This window comes from Monodelphis domestica, chromosome 2 (genome assembly GCF_027887165.1).
Source record: "Monodelphis domestica isolate mMonDom1 chromosome 2, mMonDom1.pri, whole genome shotgun sequence".
In the NCBI taxonomy this organism is placed as follows: Eukaryota; Metazoa; Chordata; class Mammalia; order Didelphimorphia; family Didelphidae; genus Monodelphis; species Monodelphis domestica.
In genome coordinates this window covers 436,463,872-436,477,710 of record NC_077228.1, presented here as the reverse complement: position 1 = coordinate 436,477,710, position 13,839 = coordinate 436,463,872, and the positions used below count along the sequence as shown (strand labels likewise).

Here is a 13,839-nt window from a genome sequence, read left to right as displayed (position 1 = left end):
TATAGAACATGTAATTGCTCATCTTGGTAAAATATGGACATACGACAATTGGCTGTGTGAAGAGACAGCAGTTATATCAAGAGGCAACATTTCTTTGCCAGGTTTGGTTTGAAAATATTGTTGCAATATTGTAATAATGTCTTCTACTTGTGAATCATGGAAAATAGTTAGTCACCAAAGGCTTAAGGTTTTCATATTCCCCATTTCCAGCCAGCTCCTCCTCCCCACTTCCAAACTTCCCTTAATGGTATCACCATCCTCCCAATCACCCAGGCTCAAAGCTTCAGAATTGACTTTGATTCTTTTCTCTCCCCCTACATTATGTCAACTGCTAAATCCTCTCAAATCTTCTTGTGATATATTTCTCAGCTCTGACTCCAACTTTACCTCATTTTTTTCCATTTATAAAATGAAAAAGTTGGACTACTTAATTTCAAAGACCCCTTTCAACAATTAAATACTATGAATAATGAAACCATTATGGTGGTTTCAAACCAAATTAAACATTATGATAGCTCTAAACCAAATAATAATGAAACCATCATCCCAGGGATGCAGGACTCATCCTCATGTTTGCTCACCTCTTTGATTTCTTCTTCCATGTAAGACTTCCTAGATGTCCTATGGATTCACTTAGTCATATAGAGATATGCAACCTGTATATATATAAATATATATACACACACACAATACATAGCGAGGGTGACTGTATGCAAAGCACCAGAACAAATATTGCAGAAAATAACATAGAAATGTATCATCTCTTAAGCAATTTCATGAAATTTGGCCTCTCTTTTCTCCAAAAAAGGTCAGATTTTAAAAATTGCTTCTCAGAGCTCAACAAAACACAAACAGATAGCACTTTACTGAATTGCAGCTTGACAAAGTCAAGAATGTTTGTAGTCATTAAAGATGAATGAGTTAATGAGTAAATTTAAAATATTTGTTATAAGTCTTACTATGTGACAAACCTATGATGATGATCCAGTTTTCTTGAGCTTTTGCATCTACCAAATGGTTTGTTGTCAAGTGAAATCCAAAAATAAAATAGTATGAAGGTCTCTAATCTTTGTCATCTGACACCAGTATAATGATGTAATTCGGCAATCATTTCTAGCTCCATTTCACATATGTTCTGCCAAGAATTTACATAACCAACATTTTGGCCACATAAATTCTTTTCTTTCTCAGAAATTTAAAAAAAATCCTGAATTTTCCCTTAACTGCCACAAAGACTAAAGTCCAGAAAGAACTAAAGATAGTGAAAATGCTAAGGACAGTAAAAAGAGTTTCTTCTAGTATGTTTAAATGGTGTATTGAGAACAGAACTTAAACCAGTGGGTAGAAGTCACAGTAAGGCAAATTTTCTATCAATTACAGTTTTCCCAAAAGGGAATGAGCTATCTTCAGAGAAACACAGAATCTCAAAATTGGAAGAAACATCAGTGTCCATAAAGATCAATCAATATTCCCAAAAGAAATACTCATGTAAACACACTCAACAGTAGAGGTCTAACTTTGTTTGAAGACCTCCAAAGAAGAAGAGCCCAGTACCATTTAAAGTAATCAATTCTACTTTTGGACAATTCTAAATCTTAGAAAATGTTTCCTGATATCAAGTCTACATTTTTCTTTTTATAATTTTTACCCAATTCTCCCAAGTTTGCTTTTAAGGGACTTTGGGAACAAATATGATCCCTCTTCCACATGACAACATTTTAGCACTTGAACATAGCTATCATGTTCCTCCTAAGACTTTTTTCCTTAGGCCAAATATCTCCTAATTCTCATGGGAAATTATCTCAAGACTTTTCACCATCCTAGTTGCCATATTCAGTTAATAATGTCCTTCTTTAACTGTGGTACACAGAACTGAACATATACCCCAGGTATGATCTGACCAAGGTAGATAACACAGGGCCTTCCCCCTCTTTGTGTCTATAAGCTATGCATATATGCATGAAGTGCAAGATTGCATTAATTTGGGGGGGGGCGTCATATTGCTAATTTATTTTGAGTCATATAATGAATGACATGATAAAAGACTGGATAAAAACATAGTAGGTATATGGTACTGGGGGGAAGAGGGAATTCCTTCATAGGATAGGAGATTAAAATATTTGACTTTTAAGGTCCATTCCATCTCTGTGAAGCTCCAAACTCTGGTGAAAAACACATTGGCTCTTGAGAGCAAAGACTTTGGGTAAAGTACCAGTTTTCTCTCTTACTAATTGTGAAATGACAAGCCATTTCTTTCTCTATGACCCTGAGTTACTTCATCTGCAAAATGAAGACTTTAGACTAGATGACCATTGAGTTCTCTTCTAGTTCTAATATTCTTTTGTTTCAACTTTAGCAAAATTATTTACAAAAGAAAATCCCCTTAAAATCATCCAAAGTTTAACTGCTACCCTTTTCACATAAAATTCTTTTTCCTTGGCTCAAATTTAAGTCATCCATCTACCTGCAAAGGTCCTCAGGATACTGCAACACCAACAAATATGACTTTGCTGGCAGGCAATGATGCAGAATTGATGCATCCTTAAGAATAGCCCTCATTTGTGGGGCTCTTGGGAGAGGATTTAGAATGGCAGGGTGGGTTGACATAGAATGATTATGGAAATATTAGAGCCCTGAGAAAGGTATATTAGAACTGTCAGGTTGTAAATTACTAGAATCATATGTTATGGCTAAAAAAAAAAAAGCTTAGAGATCTTCACATCTAACCAATTTATTTATCTAACCATCTACGTTTGCTCAGGGATGCCAGCATCTGCCTTGTTAACAGTGAAACTCAAGACAAGAATATTCAGTTCATTTCAATTCTTCAAGTATTAATTAAACACATACTGTGTGTCAGACACTGTGCTAGCAACTGAGGATCCAAAGACAAAAAGAAAAAGTCCCTGCCTTCAAGAAGCTTACATTCTATTCCAAGAAAACAATAGCAACAGATATTTTATTCTAACCTGTTAGGTTTATATGCAATAAATGCAAAATATTTGTAGTAAGGGGAGGAGAGATCGTTAGCAAGGAATAGGGAACTGAAAAGGCATCATCTAAAAAGGAACACTTGAGCATGGGCTTTACTAGCAGTAGGTGAAGTGATTTATCCAAAGTCACACACTCAGAAATCATCGATCTGGGATTAGAATCCAAGTTTCCCAAAATTGTCCAAGATTCATTCATTATAAGGTGAGGGTCTCTCGTATTGACCAATGTCAGTGAAAACCTAGCTTTGGTTGCCAACTAGATGAAAAATTACACACGTAACCTGCTTCATCACAAGCTAAAGCATTTGGAAAAGTTTATGAAGCCCCCCACCCCCTTTTCAGCAACTTGGTGTTTGTTTGAGTACAGCTATCATTAGGCTTATATAACTAATATTTGTCAGGGACGCCCACAGGCTCTCGCAATATAAATACTATTCCTTCTCCTTAGCTGCCAGCATCTGTATAATTTTAAAAGTTCAGCATAGCAAAAGAAGTACATATTTATCTAACAGCTTCTTCACAATTATAGATCTGGGCTATAGTTTTCAGCTTGTTCCCTTCTGTAACGAGGAGGGGAAAGAAATGATGTGGGGGTTTGGAGCTGGAATGTTAAGGCTGGATGCTGGGCTGCAATTAGACTGGATTTTTTCCCTCCGTGTGTGATGCACAGGTTGGAACATTAAAAGGCAGTAATTTCTCCTAACAACAAAGCCTCAACTTTCAAGTCTGAAGTCGAAACCTGTTTCCCAATGCCAGTGTTCTCTCAGGTCTTTAGAGCAGCAAATTGCCACCCCCTTCCACTCCCTCACCCTCCCTGCCACACCACCCTGTAAACCTTCAAAATAAAACACAGGAGAAAATTAAATGGGCTGCCTGCCACCTTCCCGGAGTCTCGTAATAGTACCCTGTATTTGAAGCTGCCCTTGGACTCCTGACTATTTTTTTTGGCTGCCCAAGAGGACAGAATACATACTAACCAGTGAGGAGCTAATGATGACTTGCAATGGAGAAAGTGAAATTAAGCTGCCATGTTATTAAAAGGACATTTTCAACAGCAGCAAGAAGGGCCAACTTTTTTTTTTTATGAGAAGCGGGACTGTAATGCCATGTTCCTTTGAGATGAAGGAAGGAAACACAGGTAACTGAAGAGCATGGTGGGAAGCTGCAGAAGAGAAGAGGAGAGCCAAGGGGGACAAATGCCCTGTAGATATTAGAAACTCCTCCACTCCTGTCTAGCATGTGTGATTAATTCTGCTTCACACTCAATTTGTGAAAAGAGCACTTGGAAATAAATTTAGGCCAGTTTACTTCTGTGAGCCATCAAAAATGATGGATGAAATGGGGGAGGAGGCAAAAAGGGGAGGGCTAAAGTGGAGATTACTGACATAAGTATATTGGATTACCATTTTTTGAGGTTCCCTAGATGCTAAGGACATTTGAGTTGCTGGAAGTATGACAGATGAAAAAAATATATCATGTTTTCTTTATTTCCTCAACTACATATGCATATGTGCATGTGTATATTTGCATTTATATGTATATTATATATATATATGTCCTAGTCAATGATTTCAATCAAAAACACAATAGATTATCGAAAAGAAAAAACCACATTTCTTCATAAATCATCTTCCCTCATCAGTTTGATAATATATAATTGTGATAATGCATATTTATTTATTGTGCATTCCATGGAAAATGGCCTTTGGGTTCCTAACTTAATCTGATAAACAGATAATTCAAATAAAAAAAGGCAGCAGGGGCCAGTGGGAGCCAAGGAAAGAGACCACAAAAGACAAAAATCCATAGCCTACTTAGATATATTAATAAAATAAAGGAGGACTTTCTTTTGTAATGAATGAAAAATGTCTTTAATTTAATCTCTTTAGTCTGAGAAATTATTTACACTCCTTTGCCCTCACACTCGAGCTCTGCCTCCTGCTGGAAGGGATCATCTGTACTAATCATGTGTGTAGTAGCAAATTGAGTTGGTGTTGTCCAGGTTAGAAGATGCATATAATAATACCATCTGTAGCATCCTTCATGGGAGGACCTCAAACCATTTCAGCCTGTATATTATTCCTCACAGTTGCCTCATTAAGGAGGTGGCAAGTGTGATTATCTTTAATTAGGATAAACTGAGGCATAGTAAGCCTTGCCCCGGGTCATGGAACAAAGCGGTCGTGCAGCTAGAATGTAATCACAGTCAGCAATGTCCAGAGCCTCATATTAAAGCTAATGACTGTGAAAAAAAAGTCAAAAGGACTGAAGACTGTTGAGAGAGGCTAAGCGAGGTCGTGTGTGCTTAAAATGAAGAACAACTTTTATAATTTTATCTCTTCTAAGAGCCCCAGAAAGAATAAGCCACCACTGGGAGACTCCTTCCTGTGGACAAGCCTCTTTGCCACTGAGAATTTCATACTTGCTCAACTGACCCCAGGCTGTTTTAGCAGAGGTGGCCTGTTAACATGTTAAAGTACACGCACTTGGAATTCAAAGGGAGCTCATTATACTGAACTTCAAACTTTCAGGAAGGCTGGCCACTCATTTGCTTTACTGGACCTGAAGGCTGGCCTCGAAAGATATTTTTAAAGTCTATTATATAGGGGAGGGCAGAACCTACTGGTACAGTAATGATAGTGCAGTCTATCTCTATCAGACATTGAACAGCCTGGAAAAGAGGAAAGGAAAGAAGCTGAGATGACAGATTCAAAGATGGAAGGGACCTAAAGGTCATTCGTCCATCTGCCTCATGTTATCATTGAAGAAACTGAGGTCTGGAGAGGTTAAAGGACTTGTCACCATACTCAGAAGATGTGCCAGAGTGAGAACTTGAATCTCGATCCTCCGACTCCAAAACTAATATTTTTCCCACTATCTCTTTTGGAAGATGTTTTAGAGGTGCTTCTCAATCTAGGAGTCTTTGCTGTCTTGGAAACTCAATGATTCTGGAATCATGATATTCCATAATTTATAGATAGATGCCATTACCAGAATAAGTAGAAATCAACTTGTAACAGCTAAAATATATTTGTAAAGTGGAGCGATGCCTCATCATGGGAGAGTTCTTTGTGGTGTGAGGAAGAACAGGTAGAAGATCTTAGAATTCAGTCAATTACATTAAACAAACAAGCAAAAAAATCATACTAGCCAACTCAATGGTGCATGAACTCAATATTGTCTAAATGGAAACAAAGAGCCTCCCTAACACTAACTTCAAAAGTTTGAGGTGGCCTCCCAAATTTATATGTCTTCCTTTTAATCTGCTATGAATCAATTATCCAAAATCCTAAGCCTTTTCAGAATTTATTCATATTCCCAACCTTTATAATGAATCCAATAGTAACATTAACCCTCAACTATTAATATCTCATTTCTTTTATTTGTCCTAATTCTTCAAGTCCAATAGTATTTTCCCATGTTCTAGTATAACTTTCTGGGAAAAGTTATTGTTCATGATTTTGTAGATTTCCCTCATATGTTACTGTTGTACCTGGAACTTAAAATCAAGAAAGGGAGGGAAGGATTCAAAACAGTGTAAAAGACTGTAAAGGTTTAGAATCAGGAAGTTTATAGGAAAGAATGGAGTATTTTTTGGAGAAGTGAACTAAATCTAGAATGAGCATTTATTAAGCACCTGCTATGTGCCAGGTGCTAGAAATAACACGATCTCTGTCCTGGTGTGGCATAACATGTACACAAACAAGTAAATAAAAATGAATTTGATGAGAAATTCTAAAAATAGGAGGAATTGGAGGTTGGGGGATCTCACAAAGAATATGTTCAAGTAAACCTTGAGGGAAAGAAACAGATTCCTAGGGGCAGAAATAGAGTAGAAAGGGAGGGAAGGATTCAAAACAGTGTAAAAGACTGTGCAAAGGTTTAGAAACATGAAGTTTACAGGAAAGAATGGAGTATTTTTGGAGAAGAACTAAATCTAGAAGGAGATCTTGTAGTCAGTTTGTAAATGTCTTTAAGAGACAGAGGAGTTTGCAATCAAGAGGGACTCACTGAATTTACTTAATAAGAGGAAGAACATGGTCAGAACATGCACTTTAGAGATATCAATTTGGCAACTAAATACAAGATAGATTGGACAGCTTAATACAGAGAAACCAATTATAAGACTAATGCAATAATCCAGGTGAAAGGTGATGAACTAGGATTCTGCCCATATAAGTGGAAAGGCAGGCTTTATATTATTTTTCAGCTGTTTCCTTAGTATCAAAACTTAGTGTTTTACTGATCATAAGAATAATAATAACAGTAATATAACATAATTGCTGAATTCAATTTAAATTCCAAGGTCAGTCACTTTCTTCTTGTATGACCCTGAAAAAGTCACAACCTTTCTGGATCTCAGCTTTGTCATCTGTGAAATTGGGATAATATTACCTCCTAAGGTTGTCGGGAGGACAAAAGCGGGGAGAGTATTTTGTAATCCATTTAGTCTGGTGAAAATGTCAGTGAGGAGAAAAAGGATATCTTTTCAGTTTTCATCTTTTTAGATTAAAAAAAAACAACCATTTTGTTCTTTTTAGTCCATATTCATGGAGAAGGCTTTCTTCCCAGAACCCATTCTATATCAGAGGCATTGTGCCTTTCTTAGAATTTAAGGATAAGAATTGTCTTTCAGGACAGAAGTAGGACCTTGTAGTTGTTCATTGTGTATTCTCCTGAGAGTGCACTAGCAGAGCCTGAATGAACCACTCTACTAAACTTGCTTATATTGGACTTACTGTGGCATATTACAGCATTTTAACCAGGAGCTGAGCAATACAACTGGCTCTGGATGAGCAAGTCTCCCCTTGCAAGGGACACAGCCCCATAAAATGGAGACTCAAAGATGGATACCCAAAGGACAAACTTTTTATGGATTTTTCCTCCTTTGTAATTCTAGAGGAAAGGAAAACAATTAATTCATTCTTTTAGCTTTTTGTGTCCACAATGTAAAAGAATGTCAGGTAGTAAGCAAGATATAAAAGTCAATGGCAAGGACCCTACCCTCAAAGAGTTTTGAATTCAGAAACGAGCAATAGAAGATATATACAAATAATGATAGTACAAAATAAAAAATTATAAGAGAAATATGAACAAAGTACAATGAAAATTGATAGGAGGGAGAGATCATTTCCAGGTGGGAGGGTTCAGAGAAGGACATAGTGTTTGAGCTGGGGTTTGAATAATGAATAGATTTTAAAAGACCAAGATGGGATAAGGGGAGTCCAGGTATTGGGAATATCACAGAGTCACGAAATCTTGAAATTTTAGAGTTGGAAAGGACTTCTGCAGCCATCTGGTTCAACCTGTACATGAAATACATCTGTTATAACACACCAAAAAAGTAATCACCCCACTTTTTGCTTACAAACATTCAGGGAGGGGGGACCCACCACTTCTTGGGGCAACTCGTTCTGCCTTTGGATAGGTTAAATAATTAGGAAGTTTTTCCTGACAGCAAACATAAATTTGCCTCTTTGTATCTTCCATTGATTACTCTTGGCACTGCTTTACAGGGTCCAAAAAAAAAAGAAAAAAGAAAAGGAACAAGTCTAATATCCCTTCCAAATAACAGCCCTTCCAATACTTGAACAGAAATAGCATGCTCCTAGTTCCCTTGCTCTGTCTTCTTAAACCAGGGTGTCCAGCACTGAATGCATTATTTGAAATGAAGTCTCCCCAGAGCTCAGTACATTGGGATTATCTCTTCCTGGAAGCTAGATCCCTCCTAATGAATGACAAAAGGTATGGCAGAAGCAGGAAAACGTGGACTCTGTTCTATGGGGTGGTTATTTTACCCACAGTATAAAAAGAATGGAAAGAACACTGAAGTAAGGTAGGTTAGAGTAATTTTGTGGAAGACTGAATACTAGTCTAAGAAGTTTGTACCTTCTTTGGTAAGTGATTAGATAATATTTGACTTCTATAAAATACTGTCCAATAATTCAAATGTTTCCATTGATGAAATGCTCCATTTTAAAAGTCAAATAGGTTCTGTGGAGTACCTCAAATGTATTAATATTGAAATGTATACCCCCCAACTATGGCATTCTCTCTATTTGGTGGTTCTGTGTTAACAATTAAAAGAACTCTTCTTGCCCACCCTCCTTGGGACGTAAGTGGCTTAGTTTCAAAACTGTGGCTTTGTTTAGGTATGACTTAAATTAGGTGGCCTTTGATGAAAATTGGTTTTCAAACCACATGTAGCTTTGAAGAACTAAAAGTGGCTTTGAAAACAAATATGATGTAGTAACATTTAAAGGAAGGAAAGAATATACTATTCAAACATTGTATTTTTAAATGGCTCTGTCATTTTGCAACTGAGATTCAGAGTCTATAATTCCAAATAGAGAATTGTCATTTTTTTATTGGTAGTTGTTGATAGATAATGCAGTGGATAGAGTGCCTGGCATGGAATCAGTTCTAATCTTGTCTCTGACAGTTATTATTTATGTGACACTGGGCAAGTCACTTAACCCTGTTTGCCTCCATTTCCTCATCTGAAAAATTAGTTGAAGAAGGAAATGGCAAAAACCACTCAGTATCTTTGCCAGGAAAACCCCAAATGAGGTCACAAAGAATAGGACACATGACTGAAATGAGTGAAAATAACAATCACAAAGTTGTTGATTATAAACAATAGAAAATAGAATGTTCCAGCTGGACAAAGACTCTAGAACCAAAAAATCCAACTATTCAACTTTAAAGAATTCGACACTGAGGACTAGGAGATGGGGAAACAAAATAGGCAGGATCACAAATTATTCAGAAAGGACATAGCCCTAAGAGACTGATGTATAGGGGTAGTTTTAAACTCTGGCTACAAAGGTCAATAGTGCAAGGAAATAATAGGAACAATGGTCATAAGACAAATTGGTGATTTTTCTTATGTACTTCTCCTATAATGGTTTATAAAAAAAATAGTACAGCTCACATTTGCCATTTGCATGGAATGATAGATCAGTTTGTTCTGGAATTCTGAAGGAACTGCTAGCAGGAAACACAGTCCGTGATGGACTTTTCAAAAGGCCATTAAGATGGAGTTAAGTCCTGTTAAGTGTAGGGTAATACTTCAATCCAGAGGGCTTCACGAGCACACACATTTTAGAGTGTGTTTGCACACTGCCAAAATTTTAAGTACTTGAATTAATGTGTCTGACCCCAGTTCTTATCCTTTGGATTCTTCATGTTGCCCATATACTCTTCTACTTGGTTCTCCAGTTGCAATTGGTACAGACTGTAAACATGCTTGATCTCTATTGTGCCAATGTCTGATGATGTTATTTATCAAAGAATTTGTGCTGAACCATTGAGCCTATCATGTAAAAAGCTTATGCCTACAGGGACATCAGGTTGTCTCAGATGAAAGTCATGAGATTACAGAACTGGAGATAATTATTAATGGTCATTTCCCAGTTAATGAAAACTCCAATAGTTGTGCCACTGAACAGTCCAGGATTCAGGAGTTTGGGGTGTTGGGAAAGGGGGAAATCAGAAGATAGGGTAGTCAGAAATGGCATATTGATGTACACAGGTATCACTTGCCCAATGAACAACTGTTTGGATCAATAAGCAAGCAAATGCAAGCAGAATGTTCCTTCAATTAAAACTTGAAAGGACCTAATGGTTCAATTAAATATGGCAAATGCAGTTGGCATATAGTGGTTACAGTCTGTCTGTTATGCAAAATCTAAGGTTCACACAAAGACCTGAGTCAGACTTCCAAAACATCTGTGGTTCAAAGGAATTAACTTGGCAAGATCACAAATACTCAGATATGATGCATTATAATTAGTAAAATATAACAATATATTATGACATAACATAAAATGATTATTTATAATGTGATATAATAATAGGAACTGAGCCTAAGATTTCATTGCTCTTGGTAAGTCTGCCATGAGGAAATTGCTCCCTACTTTTCATTCTCACTTCTTTATATTCTTTCTTCCTCACCTTCCCTTTTTCCCTTCCTCCTTCCTTTCCCTTTCTGTTTTTCTCTCTATCCTGTGATGTAATATAAAGTAACATAACATCATAACATGACATGACAATTTGAGATGGTATCATATGATGTAAAAAATGATATCATGTGGCATTTTGTCACATGTATCATATTACACTGTTAAATCACATTTTATGTTATATTATGTTATAGATATTTAGTAATCACACATAGTCCACAAAAATACCATCAAGGTACTGAGGAAGATTGAAAATATAAATAAGAAACAGATCTTGCCCTCAAGAAGCTGATCATTTTGTAAGGGGATATGACATAAACAAAGATAGCTGTAACAACAACAACAACAATAATAATAGCTAACATTTATATATCACACACTATGTGTCAGGTGCTATGCTAAATTTATTTAATTTATTTTCTGATTTGATCTTTACAATAATATTAAAAAAGAGGTACTATTATTATCCCCATTATATGGAAACTGAGGTAAATGGAAATTAAGTGACTTGCACAGGCACGGTCACACTGTTTTTAAGTGTCTGGAGTCACATTTGAAGTCCAAAATTCCTGACTCCAGGAACTCTGCCACCTACCTGTGTCATATTATATTCTATAACATAATCATTTCATAAGTCACATAACAAAGCCCTATGTGAGGTTAGAAGGCTTAAGTTATCATTGACTTGGGTAATCAAGAAAGATTTCAAAAAGAAGGTAGCATTTGAATCTATAGTTTGAAAGTATATACACTAGGAATTCAATCTCTAAGGAGTCATTCCTTTGAAAGTTCAATGTACCTCATTATTCTATTAATGATCATTTTTAGATTAGTAGTCTACTTTTCCATGTGGGTACCAAACATCCCTGAACCTCAATGTCACTGAACTCGGCTGCTTTTTTCTACAGATCAGATTTTGTGTTTATAAAAATAATTTGGCATTGAAATATACAGATCAGAGTTATATGTACACACACACACACACACACACACACACACATATATACACACATACTCCTGCACATATACATGTCCTCAATCCATTGTTGATGGAGCATTATACAAGACAAAATGTTGGAGGCATTATGAAACAGTTATCCCTCTGCTAACTTGGGTTTCCCTATCCATTAAAGAGATTAAAAAGAATCAAAGTAAATGCCCTTTTCCTACATCCAACTTTTCTTTTCCTTTCCTGCCTGAAGCACTTGTGCTGAGTCTGTTCATTTTCTTTCCATTGCCTCTTGAACTGAACAAGCTCAAGCATCACCCAGAAGGCTTTGCATCTGTCAATTGCAAAGGAAGAAATAGCAAGTTATTGTAAGGAGGCAAAGAAAATAAAAAGGATTGAGAGACCCTAGGGACACACACACACACCCACATGCACATACACGAGGTCAAGCCATGAGAAAATAAGGATAAAAGTTAAATCTATTTGGAAAAGAAAATAAAAGAGTTGATGTGGTTTAATGTCATGGAATTTTTTATGTAAGGAAGATTAGGACAGTATTTACAATATTCAGTTGTCTCAGTTCATTCATAGCAGCAGAGGATTCAAAGCTGAAAGAAATTTGAGAGATCATTTGGTCCAACCCTCTAATTTTTCACAGAAGGAAACCGAAGCTAAAAAAAAAAAGAAATCAGATGAAGGTTGGATAAGTAACTGGAGTCAGGACTTGAATTCAAGGAGCTTTCTTCCCCATCACATCAGTGTTTTCTTTATTTTAACTGCAAACTGAGTGTTATCCTTTGTAAAGCAATGATTCAGCTTACCGTTCGTAGACTTTTTTTTTTCTTTTTGGGTTTCAAAAAATCATTTCTCCCTATTTTTAAAACATTTATTTATTTATTTTTATGAGCATTTATTATCTCTTTTCCTTTCTTGCCCATTAAACAGTAAGATAGATAGATAGATAGATAGATAGATAGATAGATAGATAGATAGATAGATATAAAACTGTCATAACAAATACATGTAAATTTTAATATAACAAACAAGTTAATTTATTAGGGAAATAGACAAATATGCCCAATTCAGCAAATCAAATTCTCACATTTATTATGTCCAATTGTGCATTTTAAGTTTATCATCTCTTTGATAGCAGATAAGTGCTGTGTTTCTTTTTCAGTGCTCTAGGCTCATGATTTATCATTGCACTGATTAGTGTTCTAAAGTCTTCCAATGCTGTTTATTTCTAAGGCATTTTTATTTTAAAAATTGTTCTAGTTTTGTTCACTTCTATTTGCATCAGTTCATAGAGGTTTCATTAGTTTCCTTTCAAACTATCTATTTTAATCTTTCTTAAAGCAAAATAATATTTTGGTATATTCACATATCATAATTTGTTTAGCTATTTTCTAAAATATGGGCACTTAGTTCCCAGTTGGAGCTAGCTGGAAAATCTAGGCTTAATTTCTTTTTAAAATTCTATCCATGGGGCAAATAAAGGACTCAGTGGATAAAAAGTCATTCCTGGATATCCTAGGTTCAAATTTAGCCTCAGATACTGTCTAACAATGTAACCCTGGGCAAGTCATTTAACCCTAGTTACCTAGCTCTTGTCACTCTTGTACCTTGGAACCAATACTTAGTATTGATCCTGAAACAAAACGTAAAGGTTTTTTTTTTTTATTATAACCTTTACTGAGTGAAAGAACAAAGAATAGAATAGTAATTTGCAAAGTTATAACCATTGCATATAAAACAAAATGTCACCACAAAAAGGGTGCCACCTAAAATATTGAAGCTAGAGAAAAGGGGGGCAACTCAATGGGTATTTTGTGCACTTGAGATAGTAGAGATTTTCCATTTCCAATGAGAGAAATAAAGAAATGACTTAGTTTAAACTGGAAGTAAAAGAAAGACAATGGGGATAGTGATTTCT

At 35.9% G+C, this 13,839-nt stretch overlaps 1 protein-coding gene across 1 annotated transcript in view; it reads left to right on the top strand.

The window, feature by feature from the left end:
• Positions 1-13,839, top strand: part of NOX3 (NADPH oxidase 3) — a 104,868-nt gene that overhangs the window by 60,653 nt on the left and 30,376 nt on the right. The window lies entirely within an intron of this gene.